General features: G+C 49.6%; 1 protein-coding gene across 2 annotated transcripts in view; it reads right to left on the bottom strand.

The window, feature by feature from the left end:
* SPTB (spectrin beta, erythrocytic) overlaps window positions 1–15,818 on the bottom strand; it is a 273,420-nt gene extending 257,602 nt beyond the window's left edge. For both annotated transcript variants that reach the window (XM_029598897.1, XM_029598898.1), the window contains exon 1: window positions 15,653–15,818. The gene's annotated coding sequence lies outside the window, so the exon portion shown is untranslated. The remainder of the gene's footprint in view (window positions 1–15,652) is intronic.
* Between the last annotated feature and the right edge of the window lie 1,447 nt (window positions 15,819–17,265).

The following is a 17,265-nucleotide window of genomic DNA, read 5'->3' as shown; positions in this document are numbered from 1 at the left end:
GTCCTCTCGCTCCGTTTTCGTCGCGGGGGGGGGGGGGGGGCGGGGCCGTTCAGGGACCGTCCGGATCGCGCAATTTGTTGTTCTTTCCCTCCTTCCTCCCGCCCGGCCACGGGCCGTAGCCAGTCTGCCGCATGCCGAGGGGCGCGCGCGTCTCTAGGGAGGGGGTCTGCTCGAATTGTGTCTCGGGCGGCGAGGGGCCCGTTCCCGGCAGACGCGATCGCCGCTGCGCGACGAGCCTGTTGCAGGGGGCAGTGCTGAGCCGTTCCCGCTGAGCGCGGGAACGGCGGCCATTTTGGCTTCGGTTAGAGAAGCCACGAGGAAGGCCGTGGGGGATGCCGGATTGCCCCCCCCCACTTTCCCCGCAGCAGCGACCCTCCGGGGGTGCCCCCCCGGGGGAGGATGATTCGCCAGATGACCGGAGTCTGCAGGGGGCCTCCTCGGACTTGGAGGCCTCTTTCTCCTCCGATTTGGCAAGTTTGCTGCACAAACTTGTGAAGTACAAACAATCAAAGAGGAAAAGAAGATCAGCTAAAGGGGGTTCGGACAAATCGGTACCCCGGAAGAAAAAGTCGGGGGAAGCTCCGCGGCGACCCGCGGATCCCCCCAGGGGGCGGCGACCCTTACGGGGGGTCCCTCAAGATTCAGAGTCCGATGCGGATTCCTCTGCGGAGGATGTTGTGGATGCGGAGCCACCAGGTGATGCTGGGGCTCACGCCGAACCGGATGCGGTGCCAGCTGGGAGCGCTAAAGGAGCGCCAGCGGTGGAAGGTGATGACCCTAAGGTCGTACACTTGTTCCGGAAGGAGGAGCTAGCTCCATTAATCCCGGCCATCTTGCAAGAAGTAGGAGTGGATGCCCCACCGGTGGGGTCTCGGACAGATGCCAAGATGGACCCGGTGCTCCTGGGTCTTACAGGACCAGCGGTGGCCTTCCCGTTCCACTTCTCGGCGACTGATATTCTATTCCGAGAATGGGATACTCCGGAATTGGGATTAAAGGTCAGTAAAGCGATGGATAAGCTGTACCCATTACCGGAGGACGCGCTGGAGATGCTGCGTTTTCCCAGGGTAGATGCAGCGGTGTCGGCGGTTACAAAGCGGTTCACCATTCCGGTCACAGGAGCCACGGCCCTTAAGGATATTCAGGACCGGAAGCTTGAAGGTCAGCTGAAGAAGGTGTTCGAGGCGTCGGCCCTGGGAGTCCACGTGGCCATTTGCAGTAACTTTGCGCTCCGAGCCGGGCTGCGCTGGGCGCAGGTCCTTCAGGCCAATGCGGATCTCTCGGGAGAAGAGGCGGCGCAGGCGGACCAGCTGGAAGCGGTGATAGCGTATAGCGCGGATGCTATGCATGATCTCCTGCGGACGTCCGCCAGGGCCATGGTCTCGGCAGCTTCGGCACGTCGGTTGCTGTGGCTCAGGAATTGGGCGGCGGATGGGTCCTCTAAGGCTCATCTCGGAGCCCTCCCGTTCAAAGGGAAGCTGCTGTTCGGTAAGGAGCTGGACGACCTGATGCAGTCGCTTGGTGAGAACAGGGCTTTCAAGTTGCCTGAGGACAGGCACAGAAGCAGGACGTCTTTCTCCAGTAGGGCCCGGTTTCGGGGACCTCGAAAGTCGCGGCCGCAGAGGTCGTCTGGGCCCTCCTACCGGGCTGGCTCTGGAGCCTCGAGAACGTCGTCGTGGTCTCAGTCCTTTCGTGGCAGAAAATTTGGGAGGCGAGACGGTCCCGGGTCAGGGTCGGGGCCGAAAGCCTCACAATGAAGTACGGCTGGTCCGTTCCCTGCCGCCGGCTTCTCTGGCTGTGCCGAACGTAGGAGCCAGGTTGGAGCGCTTCTACGGGGAATGGACCAGTATAACGACGGATCAGTGGGTCCTCAGCGTGATAAGACAAGGCTACGCTTTAGATTTTGCACGGATTCCAGCGGACAAGTTTTTGGTCTCCCCTTGCATGGGTCGCGGCAAGCAAGCGGCCGTCCGGGATACGCTGGAGCGGCTACAAGACCTGGGGGCAATAATACCCGTTCCACTGGGGCAACTCCGTCGGGGAAGGTACTCCATCTACTTCATTGTGCCAAAGAAGGAAGGTACCTTCAGACCCATCTTAGACCTGAAAGGGGTCAACAGATGTCTTCGCGTTCCACGCTTCAAGATGGAAACGATTCGGTCGGTGATCGCCTCAGTGCGGCCAGGAGAGTTCCTGGAGTCCTTGGACCTCACGGAGGCTTACCTTCATATAGGCATTCAGCCGGACCATCGGCAGTTTCTGCGCTTCTGTATCCTGGGCCGGCATTATCAGTTCAAGGCTCTCCCCTTCGGCCTTGCCACCGCTCCGCGGACGTTTACAAAGGTAATGGTGGTGGTGGCAGCCGAGCTTCGCAAGGAGGGGTTCCTGGTACATCCCTACTTGGGCGACTGGCTCATCCGGGCCAAATCGGAGAGCCTGTGCCGACAGGCAGTCGAAAGAGTCCTGCAGCTTTTGCGTTCCCTCGGCTGGGTGGTCAATCTCGCCAAAAGTCGCCTCGTCCCCACCCAAACACTACATTACCTGGGAGCGCTATTCGACACGAAGCAGGGCAGAGTGTTTCTGTCCCAGGAGCGGATGTCCAAGCTTCAGGGCCAGGTGTGCAGGTTGATGTCCCTGCGGTGCCCATTGGTCTGCGATCATCTCATGGTGTTGGGATCGATGGCGTCGACGCTGGCCTTGGTTCCCTGGGCGTTTGCTCATCTACGGCCATTGCAATCCGCATTGCTCTCCCGCTGGCGGCCAGTATCGGAGGATTTTCACATGCCACTTCCACTATCAGTTCAGGCGAGGTCCAGCCTACAGTGGTGGCTCAGCTCCGACAATTTGTCACACGGAGTGTCCCTGCTTATGCCCGCCTGGACAGTGGTCACTACGGATGCCAGTCTTTCCGGCTGGGGGGGCGGTGTGCATGGGATACTCGGTGCAAGGACACATGGGACACTCGGTGCAAGGACAGTGGTCCAAAGCTCAGTCGCAGTGGTCCATCAATTGCTTGGAGACCAGAGCGGTCTTGCTGGCGCTGCAGGCTTTTCTCCCATGGATTCGCGGGAAGGCGGTCCAAGTCTTGTCGGACAACGCGACAAGGAGCCAAGCCGTCGCGGAGCAGACGCGCTAACTGATGACCTGGGCGGAACGGAATCTCAGCGACATCGCAGCGTCCCATATCGCCGGAGTAGACAATGTCCAAGCGGATTTTCTCAGCCGACATCGCTTGGATCCGGGGGAATGGGAGCTGTCGGAGGGAGCTTACCACCTCCTCTGCGAGCGGTGGGGGACGCCACACATGGATCTGATGGCCACCGCTCAGAACGCCAAAGCCCCGCGGTTCTTCAGTCGAAGAAGAGAATGGGGGGCCGAAGGGGTGGATGCTCTGGTCCTCCCCTGGCCCACAAACGTTCTGCTGTATGTGTTTCCTCCTTGGCCTCTGATAGGCAAGGTTCTTCGGCGCATAGAGATGCATCCCGCAGAGGTAGTCATGGTAGCGCCCGAGTGGCCACGGCGTCCTTGGTTCGCGGACCTCCTACAGTTGGCACGGGAGCCCCCTCTCCGATTCAGCGGGGAAACGGCGCTTCTACGGCAAGGTCCTGTCTGTTTGGAGGACGCGGATCACTTCTGTCTCGCGGCCTGGCTTTTGAGAGGAAACGCTTGAAGAATAAGGGATATTCGGATGCGGTAGTAGCCACATTGCTGAGTTCTAGAAAGCGTTCTACGTCCTTCGCCTACGTTCGGGTGTGGACAGTGTTTGAGGATTGGTGTAGAGCTCGGGAGGTGAATCCTGTGCTGCCCTCCGTACCGGATGTTCTTGCGTTCCTTCAGGCTGGCCTTGCGAAGGGGCTGTCTTGCAGTACTCTGAAAGTCCAGGTGGCAGCGCTTGGTTGCCTCAGAGGTAAGGTGCACGGTAGGTCCTTGGCGCAGCACCCGGATGTGGCGCGTTTTCTTCGGGGAGCCAAACATTTGCGGCCATCTTTACGTCAGCCTTGTCCTTCTTGGAATCTCAATTGTGTTCTTTCCGCTCTGTGTTCGTCCCCTTTTGAGCCTCTTAAGCGGGCGACACTTAAGGATCTTACTCTCAAGACGGTGTTTCTTGTGGCAATCGCGTCGGCTAGACGTGTTTCCGAATTACAGGCGTTATCTTGCAGGGAGCCTTTCTTGCGCTTCTCTGAGGCGGGGGTCTCGTTAAGGACGGTTCCCTCCTTCCTCCCGAAGGTGGTGTCAGCTTTTCATTTGAACCAGACGGTTGAGCTGCCCGCTTTTCCAGAGGGGGAGCGTTCTGATCCTGATGCTAGACTGTTGAAGAAACTTGATGTCCGCAGAGTCCTGCTCCGTTATCTGGAAGTTACGAATTCCTTTCGGGTTTCGGACCATCTCTTTGTTTTGTGCTCGGGGCCCAAACGTGGTGGGGCAGCTCCCGGACCACGATTGCGCGCTGGCTCAAGGAAGCCATTGCTTCAGCGTACATACTGAAAGGGAAGTCTGTTCCTGCGGGTCTTCGGGCTCACTCGACGCGAGCACAAGCCGCCTCTTGGGCGGAGTCTTCGCACGTGTCACCACAAGAGATTTGCAGAGCAGCGACTTGGAAGTCACTGCATACGTTTGCTAGACACTACAGATTGGATGTTCAGGGCCTGGATTCAGGGGGTTTCGGAGAGAGAGTTCTGCGAGCGGGACTTTCTGGATCCCACCCTCGGTAATTCAGCTCTGGTACATCCCAGGTGTCTGGACTGATCCTGGTACGTACAGGGAAAGGAAAATTAGTTTCTTACCTGATAATTTTCGTTCCTGTAGTACCAAGGATCAGTCCAGGATCCCGCCCGTGTAGTCTGTTTGGAGTTCTGAAGAGGAGAGTCCGCTCGGTGGGCACTCGGTTTGTTTCTTGTATGTTGTTGGGGCCTCTGGTTCTGGAAGTTCTGATCCAGCTGGGGGTTTGTTGAATCGGCCCGGGTTTCGGGCAGTCTAGTTAGTTGGAGTTCAATTTTGTGCTTTGACATTACGTAAGACTGACGAGCTGTGGGTGGCGCCTTACTATATGTAGGGATGCCCGACAAGTTTTGCTCTGTCTCCATCTGCTGGTGCGGAGTCACAACCCAGGTGTCTGGACTGATCCTTGGTACTACAGGAACGAAAATTATCAGGTAAGAAACTAATTTTCCTTTCTTATAAATGCACAATTTTTAATTGTGTGTGAGGGGGGGTATGATGGGGTGGGGGGTGCAAGGCTGTAAAATTAAATTTTCCTAGGACCTCTAATACCTTTGCACTGGCCATGGGCATTGATGTACTAACATTTAACAGAGTCTCCCAACTCATAGTGTCATGTGTTGTGTAAAGGGGGTTGGTGCAGTTTTTCACTTGGCTGTAGGCGCCCGCGCCAACTTGCCTAGCTACAGCTCTGATGATCACCGATCTGTAACTGTGGATCACTTTCCATAAAAAAAAAACACAAACTAAAGGAAGATGCGCTTCAACAGGATGGAGGTATCAAACTCCAGAAGATCATCCATCACAACTACGTTGAAAACCAAAATGCAGGCGGAGAAAGAATGTGTGGATCTAAGTCTCTTCACTAACATTTTTGCACTTTCACCTGATTTTTTTAATATTAGGTGTCGGTAACCTTGGATAAAGGCACTCAAGAATGAACTATCTTCCTCTTTCAGATTTATAAAGCATGGATGAAGACATTCACAGGTACAAATATACCACTGTCCAAGTCAACACCCACCTGTGAGGAAATTTCCTGACAGAAGGATTTGGAATAGCGGTGCAATTCCTGGAAGGACAGAACTGACTGAGACATACTTACTAGATGTACACCGTGAAGAAAATGAAAATTTACAACTGCTGCTTAAAGATTAAAAAAAAAAGTGTAATTATTTTTGATGAATCGTGTGATGATACTGATGCAAGATCAGTTCCGAATGTACTGTTTGCACCATTGGAACCTGATTGCAGTGGGCATGAAAACTCCTTTTTTGGCAGATACAGTGGTTTTCAGATGCTGTTAATTACTCCACTTTTTCCAAGCTGGAATCAAAGTGGTAAATAAGTACAGATTGATTATGACAGCATTTTAGTAATTGATACTGATAATGCTAGTTCTATGGAAAAAGCATTTAATTCTGTGTTTTCTGCACTGTTTCCAAATTCTGTGCACTTCTCTTGTTTGGCGCATATTGGTGAGTCATTCGGAAAGCCTTTTCACTTAGTTGATACATTTGTAAAGGGTTTCGAAAACATGTTCTGTAACTCTGGTAGTAGGAAAGCCAAGTTCTTGTGTTTCATGAACCAAAAAATACAAGAGAAATTTCCAAATGCCAAAGCATCCATGCCTCCGAGCCCTGTTGGAACAGCTGGTTCCATGCTGTTCAGTATCACGCTAAGAATTTTCAGTTTTACAAAGAGTTCTTCAATGAAGAGTGGAACAGCAGCTTCCCAGTTTCTGTTCACACTATTCAGAAAATGCTGAAGGACCCAACAGATCATTTTTCCAGCAAAAATAAGTGAACAAATTCTCAGTTTAAATCTGGCCTTTGAGAATAGGAAAGCTTGCAGTGTTAAAGCATTTGATCTTCTGAAAGAGCTGCAGATATATTTCAGTTCACATCTAGAACTCCCTTCAGAAAGCACCTCTGAGTTCTTTGAATTTAAGGAAGCCGAAAACTTATGTCCTGTTGAGAGAGTTGCCTGTCTAGATGTCTTTAAAGAGGCAATCTATGATGCTACTGAAAAGCTTGATAAATATTTGTCATTTAGCCAACCAGATCTTAATTTTCTGAAGGTTTGTAGATTATTTGATCCTCTTAGCGTTTATATCCTGCCAGAATACTTTCAGGCAATGCCTACTTTCTCAGAGGTACCTGAACGTGAACTAAAATCGTACAGGGAAAAAATTGTGCCTGATGCTATTCTGAATCAAGCTATGATAGTGTTACGCCTGTTGGTCGCAGATGACTGCGACCTCTCATGCTCACCTCTTTGTTCCCTGCTCCATCAAGTCTGGGAAGAATGGTGGCCTCTGCTAATCCCCACTGACCTCTCCGGCGTTCCCGGGATAGTGTGGCACTGCCGACCGCCATCTTGGACCCGGAGTCACTTAGGCATGCGCGCGCAAGGGCCTCCTTTGAACATGTCATGGCAGGAACCTTGGGGGCATCCCCTCCCGATGACATCAACCTGCTAGTGTATTTAATCTGACCAGCCCTTCCTTCTTCGAGTTAGCAAGGAGTTCCGTCATGCTGAATCCACCTCATTCAAGGACTTCCTGTTCCTGATTTTGGTCTTGGCATCTAACGCTCTGAGTACCCGCTCCTCAGTGGCTTCCCTGCGTTCCCGGCTATCTGCTCCTCGAAGGTCCTACCTGCCTGACTGCTAGTAGACCTGCTTCTCAGGTCTCTCTCTCTCTCACCAGGAGCCATCTATTGTATCTCTACTGACTTCTACTACACGAACTGTATTGAGGATTCCACGCGGTGTACCCTGAACATCGGGCCACTACCGCCTTTCTTCAGTAAAAGCTATTCAGCTTTCCTGCACTGCAGAGTATCAACACTTCAACTACGGGAGCCACTTCTGGGTTCCGGCATCTCTACCAGTTCTTCAACATCTACTGTACAGACGTCCTCGGCATACCCCTCTCCGCAGGCCACTACCAGACCTGTATTCCTGAGGTGCCTACACTCGTCAGAGAGGATCCCCGTGTACCCCGCTCCGCGGGTCACTACTGGACCTTCTCATCTGAGGCCTCACTTTGGGTATTCTCCATTGCTCAGGATTGTACTACTACCTCTCCAACTCTGTGGACATTACTTTTTCCTTCCTTCATAATAAAGTCTCTACTTCTAGCTGTGTCCCATGCCATTGAGAATACGCCTGCTGACGGTGAGGTTCACAGGGCTCCTCCCTGTGGGCGGAGATACCTCTCATCTCAGCCCAGGGTTCACATTCTTACAAAAACATAACAGACTTCCATGTGTTTTGGGCTTTCAGTCCAAAAGAGAATTCCAAATATTACCAAATTGGGCTTCATCTATATAAATTCTGTCTCCGACTCTGCTGAAGCAGAGAGAAGTTTTTCTCTGTACAATTTGATACTTTCTGCCAGAAGGAAATCACTAAGGTTTAGATTCATCAAAATACTATAAATATACAGAAATAGCACCTGCAGTTAAAAATGGGCGTGGTTAGGCTAATTTCCTGCCGACCGCATCGCACAGGTAATAATGCACAGTGTGCTGCATCAGTGCACGGCACATTGCGTCAGTGCGTTGCATGTTGCATCAGCATGTGCTGAGTCATTTTACGTGGCTAGCGTTGATTAGTGTGTGGTACGTTATTTTTGCAGTTTAGCAGTTTATATATCCCAGCTTCCTGAAGCTGCCTCTTTGAGGATGTGTCAGGCCTGGGAGAAAGAGGAGAGGAAAGTTGGTGAGGTGGATAGTGGAAGTAGGAGCTTATTCAGATTCGATTTCCTGAGTGTGTTGTCTGGTCTTCTGTTGCCATCTGTTTCCCTTTACCATGGTCTTTGCTGGAGTGAAAGTTTTTGTTTGTTAGTCCAGTTTGTCTGTCTGTCTTTTGTTGTGGAGGCATGATGATAGAGGAGAGGAGGAGTGAAGAAGAGTGGAGGAGTGCTGATTGAGGAGTGGAGGAGTGAGGAGGAGTGGTGGTGGACTGGAGGAGTAAGGAGGAGTGGTGTGAGTGGAGTGAGGAGGAGTGGTGGAGGAGGAGTGGTGTGAGTGGATGAATGAGGAGGAATGGTGGTTGTGGTGAGGAGGAGTGATGGTGGAGGAGTGGAGAAGAGAGGAGGAGGAGTGGTTGTGGTGAGGAGGATTGAGGAGGATGGAGCATGAGAGGCGTGGAGAGAGGAGAGGAGAGGCATGAGGAGAGGAGGGTGAAGAGGGAGGAGAGAATGTGGGAGGACGAGGGCAGGAGTGCTAGGAGAAGGAGTAAGAGTAGGAGTAGGGACAGGGACAGGAGTAGAGATAGGCAGGAAAGAAGGGATAGGAAGAGGTGGGAGGGGGAAGGGGGAAGGGGATAGGCCGGCAAGGATGGAGGGATGGGAATGGCAGACTAGGGATAGAGAAAAATGGCAGAGGGGAAGGGAGTTTGCAGAGCAGGGGCAGGAGGGAGGGAGGAAGGGAGGGGAGAAGGGAGTGGGGAGGGGAGAGGGGAGTTGGAAGGAGAGAGAAGAAAGGGAGGACACTTCTTTGGAAGTGGAAGTGGCACCCCCTTCTGACATCCAGGCGCAGGATGCCCTTAGCTCAGGGCTATCAAGTTCAGTGTGCAGGACAATGAGATGGTGATTGCAGGTGTCCTGGAGCATTATGCCGTGCTGTTTGGTAACCGTGCAGCCAAGACCTTGAAGGCAGCCAAGGGCTAGATGTGGTGCAACATAGCCCAGGCCATCTCCAGGCATAGCGGAGTCCGACACAGTAGGGAGCAGGTGGCCCACAGGTACCGGGGCATCAAGGCACAGTTTAAGGCAAAGGTGGAGAGCCAAAATAAATATATATGCCAGACCGGAGGAGGAGTCCCATGTCCCATCATCCTCACACACATGGAGAGTATGGCTGAGCGGCTGGACACCAAGCGAGCTGTAGCCGGTAAGTTCACCTCACTTGTAAATGGCCAGGCTGGAACAGGTGTACACATCATTTGGCAAAAGATGCTCACAATACTTAAGAGGTAAAGTGTGCCTCTGATGCCAAATGCAAAATGGATACTTGCTGCCACTGGTACTTATGTCTTATTCTTTGTTTCCATAGCTCTCACCCATGAAGCTTCCGGTCCCAGCCAGCAAGCCCCAGGGACCAGCCAGCAAGCCTCAGGGACTAGCTAGCAAACCCCAGGAACCAGCAGTGCACCAGTCCTTACCTGAGTCTGGGCATCCTTCATGAAGGATGCCCAGAGCCAGGTGAGTGAGGAGGAGGAGCAGCAGCAGCAACAACCTCATGAGGTATCGCAAATGCTTCAACCCCTGGGTTCACCCAGCCCACTCAATGTGTTCCTCAGCATCTCTGGCTTCATGGAAGAACCCAGCTTCGACTATGAGCCAATTATTGCAGCACATCCTCAAGCTAGTATACCACGGCGCCAGCCTAAAGCACCATGCCCCCGGAAGTAGCAGCCCAGCAGCCCCTTATGCCACATTTGGAGGCCAAAGTTTCACCACTCCATACCACCATCACAGCACCAGAACCAGCCCCGGCACCAGTACCAGCACCAACAACATCTCCACCATCAACAGAGGAGTCGATGCATGAGCAGCTGGACCAGCTGGCAAGGAAGCATGGAGTACACCTCCGATACATAGGGGCCAAGCTAGTGTGCCTCAGGAGGGCTGTGAACAGGCAGAGCCAGGCCCTGCGAGATCAGACTGCCACACACACACACACACACAGAGTGTAACGATGCTGGCCACAGCAGTCAATGGTATGATCAACGTGCTGATGCAGATCCTTCAAAAAATGCTTGAGCAGCCATCCGAGTCTTCCCCAACATCAATGGAGTCCACACCCCGCAGCAGTCCCTGGCCTGACAGACTCCTGAGGGGTAGGCCCCCAAAAGACATGCCTCCCCCAAGTGAGAAGCCACAACATGGCAAGGGGCCATGAAGACCAAAGGTGATGGTATTGAATGTGAAATAAGAAGAATTATACCAACAATCCTGGGTAGGCCTCACTACAGAGTTTCTGTGCTGGCTAGATGAAAGAAGCCTGCTAGACTCATCCTCACTACAGAGTTCCTGTGCCAGCTAGCTGAAGGGATGGTCTACTGTCAGAAAAAATACTAAAGGATCCACCAGTGTATATAAAACAAACAAACAATCAAAATAGCTGATGTGTAATGTAAATTTCAAGGACTGATGACATTTATTAGTAATGGATTAAGAGGAAAAATAGACCTCAGCACTGGTGTTATTTTTGAATATTTTATCAGATTTAGAGTCAGTCGATGCAATCATGGGTCTATTAAAAAACTTCTTTATTTTTTATTGAAATTTTTCTTTTTAATTTTTAATTTTTCTTTTTTGATTTTTTAAAAAGACATATGTGCTAATCAGCTACTGTGTGTCTTAGTAGTACCAAAGCTTCAATACCTCATTGGCAATATTAAATAGCTGATTCATAGAAATGCTTTGGTAAACAACATTGTAGCAAACAAATCAAATTGTTTAAACGAAGCCAAGACAATATTGTTGCAGAATCACAGTCTATGAAAATTATCAATAAAGCCCAATGACCACTCTTATCGGGATGAGGGTCAGTCTCCAATCCTTAGTGTCGAGTGTGGTTGATGCCCTCCTGAAGTCGAAACATCACCATCATCTAGTGCAGTTCCTGGATCCCTCAGTGCCAATGCCAATGCTGAAGGGCTAGAATCATGCTTCTCCAAGAGCTCCAGCTGGTACCAGTGCACTCTAAAGGTCATGGTCATGCACCAACAACACCTTAGGATGCCTTGCGTTGCCCCCAGGCAAAGGACACATCTTTCATGGGGATCCATGATAGATAGATAGGAATCCCTCCTAATCTCTCTAACAGACAACATCCTAATGGGCCTAGACAAAGGCCAATCCTTTCTACTTGCTCTACTCGACATCTCAGCAGCTTTTGACACCGTGAACCATACTATCCTCATCAACCGACTTTCGGACATCGGCATCTCTGGCACTGCCCTCAACTGTTTTAAATCCCTCCTCAATAATAGGAACTACAAGGTCAGAATAAATAATAAAGAATCCCACCCCGTATCTTCCACTCACGGATTACCTCAGGGTTCGTCTCTCTCCCCTACACTGTTTAATATTTATCTGCTACCCCTATGCCAGCTCCTAGCAAGTCTTAACCTGACACACTTCATTTACGCTGACGATGTGCAGATCTTGATCCCCATCACAGATCCTATCTCCAAAACTCTAAATTTCTGGAATAGCTGCCTTCACTCCATCAGCCTTCTCCTCTCTAGCCTCAACCTTGTCCTCAACACTTCCAAAATGGAGCTCCTCGTCATCTCTCCCAATGACTGCAACCCTCTCATCAGCAACCCCATCATACCATCAGTGAACCAGGTGAGAGACCTCGGAGCTATTCTAGACACCCGAATGAACTTCAAAAAGTTCATAAACAACACCACTAAAGAATGCTTCTATAAGCTACATGTTCTAAAACAGCTCAGACCCCTCCTACACCTTCATGATTACCGCTCAGTCCTTCAGGCTATAGCCCTCATTATGTCACAGGGGCTACCGGTGCCATTGGTCGGCCACTGTCACATGGTAGGAGCAATGGACGGCCAGCGCCATCTTGTGCTCCTACCATGTGGCAGGAGTTGATCAATGGCACCGGTAGCCCCTGTGACATACTAAGGGCAAAGGCTATTGGCGCCATTTTGAATACCAGCAGCTGACAGCTCGCGTGCAGGATATGGCTCCAGGACCCCTGCTGGACCACCGGGGACTTTTGGTAAGTCTTGGGGGAGTCAAGAGGGTGGGGGGTTGTAGTTAATTAAATTTAAAGGGTTGGGATGGGGTTTTTTTTGGGAAACGAATATATATGTAACTAATGAACGGATCGGGGTCCCCCGAGAACGGATGCACCGGATTTGGCTCCCCACGAATACGAATTCCGAATGGGACGAATCCGTCCCTGCTGCACATCCCTACTGTTCTATCCAGGTTTACTAAGGAAAGGGAGTGGCTGAGCTGTATACAGAGAGATCCTGAGTTTTCTAGTGTTTCCTCTGAGACCCTGCAACTGACGCAAATCCCTGAGTCTCAAGGTGAAATCCTGAGAGATCCCAGCTATGAGCATTGCTCCAGACCCGTCTCTTTTTATGTGGATACATTTTGTGCTGGCAACAATTTGCCTGGACAAAATTTACCTGCTGAGCAAGGGTATAATTCCTAAGATTTGTCTGGCTAACTCCCAATGTTATCTGGACAAATTTCTGAATATTGAGCCTGTAGTGTTTCTGTGGAATTTCTTTCAGAGCACTTTCTATTGCCCTACAAACACAATTGGTGTGTCTTTTGAAAGTGTAGCATATTGTGGTATATGGCCTAAAACAGAAGACATAAAAATTCTGTGCAGTGGCTGTTTTAGGAGCCTCTGTAAAAGTGATCCCTGAATACTTTATTCAGACTTCTGTATTACAAACTTAGGGTAGGCCCTAGGAGGACAGAGAGTAGTCTGCCCAGGCCGGTGGTGGGGAGAGAAGGGGAGGTAACCAGTGCCAGGCCACCAGGGATCCCTTTCTAAGAGAATCAGTGGAAGCCAAGGGTTCTCCTCCCCTGTCCCCTGAGAGAAAGACAATCACAGTCAGCATGGCCTGGGAATTCTCTGCTTGAGCCCCAGAAGAAAGGAGAAAGGGAATCAGCACAGGCTCAGGAATGTTATATTATGTTACATTTATATGCCGTCACTCTCAAACAAAAAGGCTGATCCAGAGCAGTTTACAAAAAGTACTATAATAAAATATGAAATTATAATAGAATCTCATTAATAAAATACAGTAAAAGATCAAAATCTGAAATACATCACTAGCAGAAAAAGAACAGCAGTAAATATAGCAATTCAGTCTGGACCACCGTTCTTACTGGGAAGAAATAAGCCACTAGTATTTCTGCTACATTCCAGTTCCCATCACCAAGCCCATTACAGGACAAACTCCAGAAAAGCAGAGGAATCTAACCCCACCGAACCACCACAACCATTCCACCCCAGAAGGAGCTCCTCCTGGACTCAGCTCTAGTGAGAAACAAAAGTCATCAAAGGCCAACAGATTCCTATCGTGGGCCCCATGAAGAGAAATAGTCAATGCAGAAAATAATTTCTAAAAATCATTTTAGCGATTTTTTTTTTGAGAGTTTCTACTTCTAAGTAGTAATCAGGGCCGGGGTCTGTAGCGCCCTAGGCAGACCAACGTAACACCGCCCTCCCCAACCTACCCTGAGTTAAATGTGTCCTCTGACAGTAGTAGATATATAGAGTTATAGTCCCCCTCTTACAGTGCTTTTTTTTTCTCTCTCTCTCTCAAACTAGTGAGTGCTCTGTGATGGTGCCCTCATGTATCCTACCACCACCCCGCCCACTGACGCCGCCCTAGGCGACCGCCTAGTCCCGTCTAATGGTCGCACTGACCCTGGTAGTAATACAGCATAGCTATGTACATTAACAGCAAAATCATGAAAAGGAAGAAACCAACTACTTTTGAAAAATCTGTGAATGCCGGTTGGGGTTTCATCACCGGTATGTTTCTGCAAACCAAGTTCAATTTTATTTGAAAACCTAAGCAGTTAAATTCAATTATGCTGCGGGGAGAAGAGCCTGCCTGCTCGCATGCTATTTTCAAATGTCTTTCTCTTCTAGATTAATAAATATGACATCCGACTGGAGACCAAGAACATGATAAGGAGACGAGAAGGAAGAAGAGAGAAACTCTGGAAAACACCTGCCTCACTCCTGGTTCCAAGTTCATTTTTACTCCAACTGCTTAAAAAAATAAACAGTCACATACATGGTTCTGCATTAGAACAAAGTGTTCCCTCCTATTCACAGATGAATAATTTTATATATACTCATTAATGACCATCTAAGAAAACAACATCTGCAGTGCAAGCAAAGCACACGGGCTGGCTGAACGAAGGAGTATGTTTTTTAATTGGCTCATTCATCACCTTATAAAGCTTATAATGGAGAAGAAAGCAGGGGGAACTATACTGCTAAAATATCATTCCAGTCCCTCCAAAATGCACTAAATTAGTTGCAAACAATATTACTAAGCACCTACAACTCAGTAACTTCTGGAGTCTATGATGAAAGAGAGTCCCCTTTCCAGGTAAACTCTGCTTTTTCCTTGAAAATGTAACCCCTTGGGGGCACCTAATCCTGCATAATTATTTTGTTACATATGAATACACATACAAGATAAATAAGGAAGCAATTTTCAAACTGTCTGCATTGAGCTAAAACCCATGGCTAATTTTAGCATTCATTGTGCAAGAGTACTTTAGGCTTTTGCTTTGAAACCAGAGTCCCTGCGGGCACAAAGCTGAAACATTTTCCGGGGTCTACAAGAAGCTCACAGGCAAAGACGCTGTATTTGAGTTCTCAGAGTTCCCGCTGTAAAGTCTGAGATGGTGAAATTAGAGCTTTGCTTTTCTGCAGGTATCTTTTTTTTTAATTGAAAATAATGTATCGTAGATTTCAAAAATGCCATCTCTGCTTCCCATTCTCCCCCTTCTGATCTGAACCAGCCCCAGCAAACGCTTTCCTCTCAATTCAGCACCTTGTTGAACAACTCCCAAACTTTTAGCTGTGTCGAGGAAGGGAATTTCCTGACGGCCGGTTAATGCGGGTAAAATACGTTACCATTCCAATCGCTTTCAAAATTGCCCTTGATATATAAAATAAATAGTACAACTGTGTTACACCTCAGTGCCGCCATTAAAGCACAAAATGTGTCAATGGAAGCAAAAGTATTTTACAAAGCAAAGAAACTTTTTGACAGTGCAGCTTACGCAGCCTATAAATAACTTAAATATGGTGCTGCCCACAAGTAGCAATAACCCCTGTGGAAGATAAGGACTAAAGGTAAGACCGTTAGCTGACACAGAGAGAACAGACTTTCTTACCCTAACTTTGGTTGGACGGTCCAAACTTGACAAGCAGGGCAGAAAAAGCCAGAAAAAGAGCCCCAGATCACCAGCACCAGAAGAAATGAAAGGCTATCTCACAGAGAACCTCTGACAGCCGTGAGCAGACCCACCCAGCGATAAAAATAAAATTATCAGTGGGTGAGCAGGGGACATTCCTGAAGAGCTGAGATATTTACTCTATAAGGGAGACGCGTGCTCAGCTGTGGCAGGGCTCCCTCCATCTGTCAGAGAGGCATTTGCCAGTCAATAGCATCCTGATGAGCCTGGCAAAAGCACTAAGCAGAGGAAGATAGTAAGCTGAGGGGGAGGGGGGGGTGATAGAAAGAGACCGGGGCACATACGGTAAACAGTCACATAACAGGAGCTGAGGGAATGTCACATGCTCGGGCTGACTAGGTCTGGAGGGCAGTGCTGCCATCTAGTGAGAAGAGGCTCTGAAGTGATTAAAAGAATAATAACGCAAGCAAATCTTTTACCACTTAAAAAAGATAGTTGCTGGGGCAGTGCACTGCCAGGCAAAGTTCCAGGGTTTGATTTTCAGGCCAGGCTTCTGCTCCCTAGACAGGCTGGGACTGCAGTGACTGAGGAGGCGGCTTTCACAACCCCAGGGAGAGTCCACATTATCGCACCATGGCGATGCCTAGTAGACCAGATATAGGGTCTATAATTGCAGGGTACCAGAAGGAGCCACAGTCCGTAGCCCCCCCTGCCCCAAGACTCTCACTGCAATGATTGGGTTAATTGGGAGGGAAATATAAGGGAGGAAAAATCCTTGGGTAATTGTGAATGCTTTTGGCTCCCTAGTCCAATGAAGGCTAGTTCCAATTTAGCCAGAAGCCCAAGGTCCAGGAAGAAACTTCTGAATAAAAAAAAAAAAAAAGAAGTAAAGATATTTCCTGACTGGAGCAAGAAAAAATAAATTAGTTGCAACCTATGCTTTAAAAAGTTATTTACATAGATTTCTTTTTTGCCCTATCTAAGCATTTTTCCCATAGACAAGAATGGGAGAAAAGCTTTAGTAAATCAGGCTCAAAATTAGCACTGTAACATGACGCCGATCACAGGGTGCTGCACCACAGTCGAAGTCCTGTCCCTCATGGCCCCAGGCCATGTGTGGTGTCCTGTGACCTACTGGGGCCTCCCAGCATGGCTCCTAGCATGCTGCTCCTCTTCTGCATCCTGCTGCTCTGGGTAAGGGCCCGTAGCAACTCATCAGCTTTATAAGGCCAGTGCCCAGAATTTCCTGTGGCGCAGACTGATGACATCAGCACAGCTCTAACGTAAAAGAATGCTCATTCATCTGGGCAGCAACAGGCTCTGATCCTTCATTCCTATGTGTCTGGCTGTTCTTAATTACATCTCCTGATGGAGACCCGGACTGGTTCCTGACCTTGCTTTCATCTGCTGCCTGCCCTGTTCCTTGCTTGCCTCCTGTTTCTATAACAGACTCTGCTTGCCTGCCTGACCACATCTTTGCTTCATGATTCTGTACTATGCCTTGGCCCTCTCAGTCAGTGGTCCCAGGGTCCACTTGAACAAGCTCGTGACAAGCTCAGGGCAAAGTACAAATTGGATAAGCCAAATAAACC

Source organism: Rhinatrema bivittatum, chromosome 4 (genome assembly GCF_901001135.1).
Source record: "Rhinatrema bivittatum chromosome 4, aRhiBiv1.1, whole genome shotgun sequence".
NCBI lineage: Eukaryota > Metazoa > Chordata > Amphibia > Gymnophiona > Rhinatrematidae > Rhinatrema > Rhinatrema bivittatum.
The sequence above is the reverse complement of the archived record's forward strand: the minus strand, read 5'-3'. Positions and strand labels throughout refer to the sequence as shown.